This window comes from Montipora capricornis, chromosome 9 (genome assembly GCF_036669925.1).
Source record: "Montipora capricornis isolate CH-2021 chromosome 9, ASM3666992v2, whole genome shotgun sequence".
NCBI lineage: Eukaryota > Metazoa > Cnidaria > Anthozoa > Scleractinia > Acroporidae > Montipora > Montipora capricornis.
Window position 1 is genome coordinate 21026565 of NC_090891.1, and position 7254 is coordinate 21033818.

Consider the following 7254-nt stretch of genomic DNA (forward strand, 5'->3'; position numbering starts at 1 on the left):
TATGGCAAATATGGATGTTTCAGCCATGCTCCACCTTTTATAAACTTACTCATGGCCCTTCCACAATCTCCAGATGACGTAAACACGACCTTTTCCTTGTACAAAAGATCCAATGCTGAACAGGGGCAATTGGTGGATGACAGCGACGTAGAAAAACTCAAAAAATCCAACCTGGATGTTTCAAAAAGAACAATAATCATCTGTCATGGCTGGTCTGGTAAGAAAGACGATTAACTTGTTTTTTAACTTAATCTTTGCAAACTAAAACCAGGTTACAACGATCTCGTCAAGAAGAAATCGACCTCCTTCAACGTGTTTAGTTCTTTAAAGGGAGAGTATCACGGGATTGAGCATGTTCTAGCCTTAACGAGAGCATCATTTATGAAGTAACCGGAAGCAACGGCAGACGCGCAAGTACGCGTAAAATTTTCATTAAACAATCACTATTGAGCTAAGGGCGGTCGACCTCTCAGATGACTGAACGAGAACTTTTCAATCGTACGTGTAAATTTCCCGCACGAATTATAGCGTCGCTTCCGATTGGCTTATAAACGGTGACATCCGCTACGGCTAAAACATGCACAATACCGTGATACTCTCCCTTTATTCCTTCCAATGTCTCTGAAAAGGTTCCCAGTCACAGTTGATAACACCCTTGTCTTCACTTCCCAAATCTTCTTCAGTTCTCCCCGCTAGTTGTTAGCCACTATTATCACTATCATTATCGTTATCTTCATCGTCATCGTCATCTTCATCGTCATCTCCATCTTTATCGTTATCGTTATGGTTAATTTTTTCGAAGTGGTGAGTGTACGCGTGCGACAAAAATCGTACCGTGTAAATCAGCCTTTGGGATATGTCTCTAATTTTGATGGTGAAATAATAAATGTATCTCCTTTTCACGAACACTGCGAAAATTCTGAACAAATGGTTGGTTGGTAACTTAAATCCGTCTCCCTTGGCCTGTAGTTCCGGGCGTTCGTGGACTTTGCGCATGCGTAAATGCTGATTTTGTTACCCCATAGTTTTTCTTAATTTTGCCACCTTAGTTTATGTTTCCGCTTCCGAACAGTAATTTCTCTTCATTTTTTTCATATTAACTTGAATTAATTTCAAATGCATGTGCTAATAATTAGAAGAAAATTCTGTAGGCGAAGAAAAAATTAGAAGGAAAGTAAGCGAAATCAGCGGTAATGGTTTTTATCTCCGGTCATCCACTTTGATTAACGAGCTGTCTGAGCAGCTTAATTAAGAATTTCGTGCGTGGCTTACGCGGTCGGTAAGAATTCAGGGTCAGTGGAAGCCTCGCTTTCATTTAAAGGATTCGTCACTGAGCAAACGTATGTTGAATAATTAAAAAAATATACCAGTAGGTTTCAAATAACTGAATGACTGTCATGTTTAGGCTTCCATTTTAAACAATGATGATAAAGATAATTCTGAGCACCTATTTCAGTAGAGGTGATATATAAACATTGTTTTAGTGTTAACTAGTGTCTGGAGATACCATGACTCGAGAGAAACGAATTCGAGTCGTGCAACTGTTGGATTCGTTTCCATTTGAAAAATTTCGCGTTCGTGTAAACGTTGCCGTACTCGCACCAATGCTTTCATGAGCTTGCAAAAGCTAAGTAGCTCACGACCTGACTGCCACAAAGTGCGGTCGACTTTCACATTTTAGGTCCTCATCATCAGAACGAGTCGCCATGAAAAAAACACCATACTTTCAACCACGCTTTCATATCCATTCCTGCCGTGGTTTTATCTATAAGGACACTTTCCATTTGAAAGAAATGACTGGCCAGACCAGGCTTTTGGACTAACTCTACAACGCCTTGAAATAACATGTTTTGTGGATGATATATACTCCTCCAGAAGAACGCGAAGGATTATCTTGCAAGTGTTCCTTTTTCTTTGCAAACTGACGGGTTTGGCCGACCAGTCCTGACAAAAGGAAAGCACCCTAAGTCTCTCACGACCTGACTACCTGAAAGTCCGATCGACTTTTGACGTGTCGGGTTGTCGTCAACCTAACGGATCGTCACGAACCGACACCGTACTTTCAACCAAAGTTAACATAAGTTAGGCTCAATTACCAGCCGCTGTTTCGGGAAATGAGGTCACTCCCGAAATCTCGGCTGGACGCGTGAGGTGAGCCATTGTTAATCTCCGCCAATCAGAAACTCGCCTGCACAAATCCGTCTGGCATAAATTATATGTTTTGGCTGCGAAGGTATTCTTTGACCCGGCCTGTTCGAGGTTTACAGTACTTTAAGGTAGGAAACATCCAAGATTGCGACAACAAAAAGTGTTCGAGAAGCTGGAGAATGGGAATTGTGTCGTTTTCTACCGCCTGAGTTCGCAAACTTCACCGATTTTCCAGATGGCGCCAAGGTCAAAATACGGCTTTCAAATCCATTGCTATTGCAATTTTCTCCTCATATTTCGTTAATGTAAGAGCAAGTAAAATTCCTCAAGATCAATTGAAAGTACTGCTGAGTTTATTGCTGGCAAAACGAGGGGGCCGATGAGGTCGACTGAGAGCTAAAGCAGCCGAAGATTTCGTCGATGATTCGCCGGTTGAATTCAAACTCACATCGATCATTTAACCACAAACTCAAGCTCGTATCATCTGGAAACTTCGCACAGACGTTTTAAGCATTGTTATGTAATTTCTGTAATTTTCTTAAAATCAGTGTTTTTGGGATGTCTAATGCTATTTCCCCGCCACTATTAACTTCGCATAAATTATATTTTGAATTTACGTCACAGACACAATCTATCGCTCACGCGTCCAGCCGTCTCTTCTCGGGGAGGATACCCGAACTCGAGTGAGCGGCGGGAAATCGAGCCTAAACATAAGTTGGCACCACGATTTCCTGTAGACGGTCGACATGCACGTTAGATAGTCACATAGCGTGAAAAATAAAGTGATGAAACATTTAAAACACTGTTCTGCGTTCTCTCTTTGAGCAGATAATGGACGTGGTGTTGCAAACGAAAACTGGGGATATAGAATGAGAGATGCACTTTTAGACCGAGAAGACTGCAACGTCATATTGGTTGATTGGTCCGGAGGAGCTTTCGAACCCTATGGACAGTCTACGGGAAACGCTCGTCTCGTCGGGGCTCAAATTGCCGAACTTATAAAGTTCATTATCGGAAAGAACGGCGGATGGAAATATTTGGCAGATCAATTCTACCTCATTGGGTTCAGCCTTGGTGCCCAGATTACTGGTTATGCTGGGCGTCGACTTAGGGAAGTGGGTATGGATCTCGGTCGCATCACTGGTAAGATTAAATGAATTCAGAATATATATATATAATGTCATATAAACACGATGAACACCATAGCTGTTAGCTAAGCAACTTAAGGAGGCTCAAACCAGTTCAACACTCATTCTCTGCAAAGTCACTTTAAAAAAATTCTAAGGAAAGGATTCGTAGCCACCTTCACGACTGGAAAATATTTAAATTACGGACTGCTAGCCTGGTGCCAAACCTCTAACGCTAATCTTAACAAAATTCTTAATCCTCCGGAAGCGAGCGCTAGCCCTGCGTTTAATTCATTTGCAAGTAAAAGAGAGCATGCTATGTGAAAACATTTTACCCGTGGGCATGCTCTATTACAAAGCTATATCAACTCAAATGCATGATATCCATTGCAAAACTGCACCTACAAAACTTGATAGAGCGTTTTGTAATATTCGACCAGAGGAAGCGGGCAATTTTTTTGAGAAATTTTCAAGGTTACATCAATCAATCCTCCTCCTTTACATCAGTCAATCCTTCTCGCGAATTGCATGAAGAATATTGAATAAACGTCCTCAGTAGCTACGAAAAAAGAGGAGATTTTCATTTAAAAATTGTATAAAACAAATATTACTATATGAGGATTCTCATGTTGGTCTTAATACCCTTACACAAAAATTACCTCCTCTAGTCAGTAGAAATATTTTACAGTGTATTTTATAAACTTTGTCATCGTACTAGTAATTAAGTATGTTGAAACTTATTTTCCGTTATTCTCTTAAATTGTCCATATAAATAATGAATTCATCTTTTTGGTTTGGGTTATTTATTTCAAGTTTTGCTTTTAATCAATTAATTGTTTAGTAATGTACTATTCAAGACTTCTTTGTACATATTTAGATAAAACACTACCTGCCTAGATTAGTATTTGCTATTTGAAGGATAGTGTAGGCTTTACCATCATCATAATAAAAGAAGAAGTTAATAAACTTGACTTGTGGCAAACTTGTGGAAAAAAAATTAAGTTGGCTTCGGAGATTTTTTCAAACTTTGAGTTTTATCTTAACCCGCTAACCCTTTTCCAGCAATGAAAATTGGGAGTTCGTTTTTTGAGATATAAGGGTTTTAAAGACAAAATTTAAGGCGCTTTTAGATGGCTCATTTGTCGTCATGGTGACCTATTACGTCACATTTATGGAAGCATCTTTTTGAGACCTTTCTAGGCAATTATTTGTGTTTTCGTCATTTCGTTCCAAAACATTTTCATTAGGTGAAACAAAGTCGTTGAGTTAATCCTTCGAATAAGACACCTTAAGCAGTTAAAAGTAAGTCTGAAAAAATGAAGGCTTGCACTTGAACGGGATTCGAATCCCAAGCAAGTGCAGCTACGACTCCCGTTCATGGTATGATGAAATTGACGTATAGAGTGTTTTCGCTCATGTGACCAGTAGCCATATTTGCATACTAAAAACAAAAGGAAGAATTTTCATAAAAATAGAGTTCAATTCCGGGAACAATACTTCACTCCTCCAATATGGCGCTATTTCTTTGTCACGGTCACCATGACGTCATATGAAAACACTCTATAAAAACACTGCGGACGTCTTTGGATCTGACTCAAAAAGTTCTCATATAGCTATAGTGTTAACATCAAACCGGGAAGTTCAGTGGTAAAAAGGGAGGGAGGATCTTACAAACAAGAACTACAAACAAAAGAGTGACGAATATTGTGACGAATATTGTGACGAATACTCTATATGCGTCCACAGGTGATTCACGACCATTCGAATGTGTTCAAATTGAGTCTTTGTATCCGCTTCTTTTATAGCTGTATCTGAATATCCAGAAAGGAAGAGAATATAACAGTTTTGTGTTTCTTGAGACTCAAAAATTGTTTATTAGAGTGATCACAAAACACTTAATTAATATCTACAAGTCAAACTTAAACACACGCGACGCTTCAACGAAAGATTTTACTACATCAAGAAATATTGTGTTTGTATCATGATAAAGAACTAACTAAAAGTGGAGATTCACTATGGCCGAGGAAAACGAGAAGTGACCATAACTCAAGGTGTCTAGCTTATTGACTTGATTCTGAGCCACGGACGTGCTTTCCTCTTGCACTTTAGCTCAGCTCCATACCGTCCTCATCCTGATTACCTTCTTTCGCTACAATCTGGAGTAACATCCATTGGAGGTTGCGCTAGTTCACTGGGTTCTCTACTACTTAACTAATGACCAAACGCACAGATAGTTTAATCACTGTTTAATCTCCTTTATTTTACGCTTCTCAAAGGTTTAGATCCCGCCAGTCCGTTTTATAGTTACGCGAATGTAGATGTTCGCTTGGATCCAACAGATGCCAAATTTGTCGACGTCATTCACACAGATATGCCATTGTATGGAACACCACAAAGCGTAGGCCACATTGACTTTTTTTGCAAATGGTGGCGCAGACCAGCCGGGTTGCAATTCTGGAATCTTTGGTAAGTTATCATTCATATAAAGCTCTTGGAGGAAAATTAACAATTATTCCATGAGCGTGCGTTGGATATGGGATTGTAAATAGCCAACGAAGCGCGTAGCGCCGAGTTTGCTATAGCCAGTCTCATATCCTACAAACACGAATAGAATAATTGTTTTCTTAAATTTTATTTGATTCTGGGAACGCTTGGACACTTGGAAATTAAAGTCAATCAGTTTCCAGCTTGGCAACACCTGGGGCAATCAGTTTCCATATTTGGTCATACGGTACGGTATATGACCTGATAGCCGAGACTGAGTGAAACAATCAGAAAGCTATATATCCGAATTTGGAATTTAAAAATTAACAATTGTTCGTCGAAGGCGAGGTGAATAATTGTTTTAGTATAATTACATAGGTGATTATTTGAAAAATATGCATTTTCCCTAAAACAATCAATTTCTTCGTCTGTGCCTTCGACAAAACGGCTGCGTAATAATCACCTCAAGTGCAACCGATTAGCGCAGAGAATTTTCAATAATCATCTATGTAATTATACTAATACATGATAAACACAGCTCCATAATGGCTTCACGCTACTTATTAATGGCGTCACAAAGTGACCCTCTAACCATGACCCAGAGCCCCAACAAAAAAGTAACACTTTAGGTTGGAACTCATCGTGATGAGTATGCAAAGTACCATGGATCTTGTTATTAGTGGACTCATATTGGACTTGCATGAAGTTGCAAGGAAACCAAAGTACCCCAAAGTTTAGATCTAAAAGTCATTATTTTCCTGCAACGAAAATGTTTCCTTACACAGATACTCATCGATAATTTCAAGTAAAAACGTTTGAACAGGATTAATTTTTCGAATAAATCAATCGCGCTGAACAGAAAGACCAATGCATCAGCATTTCACAGGATTATTCTGGACCTAAAGGAGAAAAATTAACAATGATTCCCAAATTAAGCGCGAGTTAGAAATGATATGGTAAGATAACAGGCCCACTTTAGCAAATAGATTCCGTGTTGCCGTGCGTCACTCTGTTTAGTAACAGAACACAGATGATGCCAAAATGTAGCGAGCAAAAAAACAAAAAAAAACAAAAAAAAGAAAAAAAGTGGGCAGTGGACACTATCTGACATTAATTGTCGGTATGAGCTATGTTGAGGCACTTCTGGACATTTCTCGACATTGCAATACTATGATAATCTTTTCTCATGATTTTCAAAACAATAAAAAAACGTCAGAAATGGTAATTATTTGCTCTTAATCCAACGTTCGATTTTACAAAGGGGCGAACAAACGTTCTCGACTTCCTGAGGGAGTAGTCGCGACTTTAGTGTTCAGTGTTTTCCACTAAATCTTGTTCATCAGCTCATAGCCGAATGATCGAGACTCATGTTGACAGGCTAAAAAAGAATTGTAGCAGCAAGCGAAATCCCTTCTGTGTAAGCGGAGGCGTTTATAAAATGAAATACTTTTTCTTTGGTGAATATGAAATTGATTAAAGCCTAACATTGTCCCGT

At 39.1% G+C, this 7254-nt stretch overlaps 1 pseudogene; it reads left to right on the forward strand.

Moving 5' to 3' along the window:
* LOC138017415 (pancreatic lipase-related protein 2-like) overlaps window positions 1–7254 on the forward strand; it is a 7776-nt pseudogene continuing 522 nt past the window's right edge.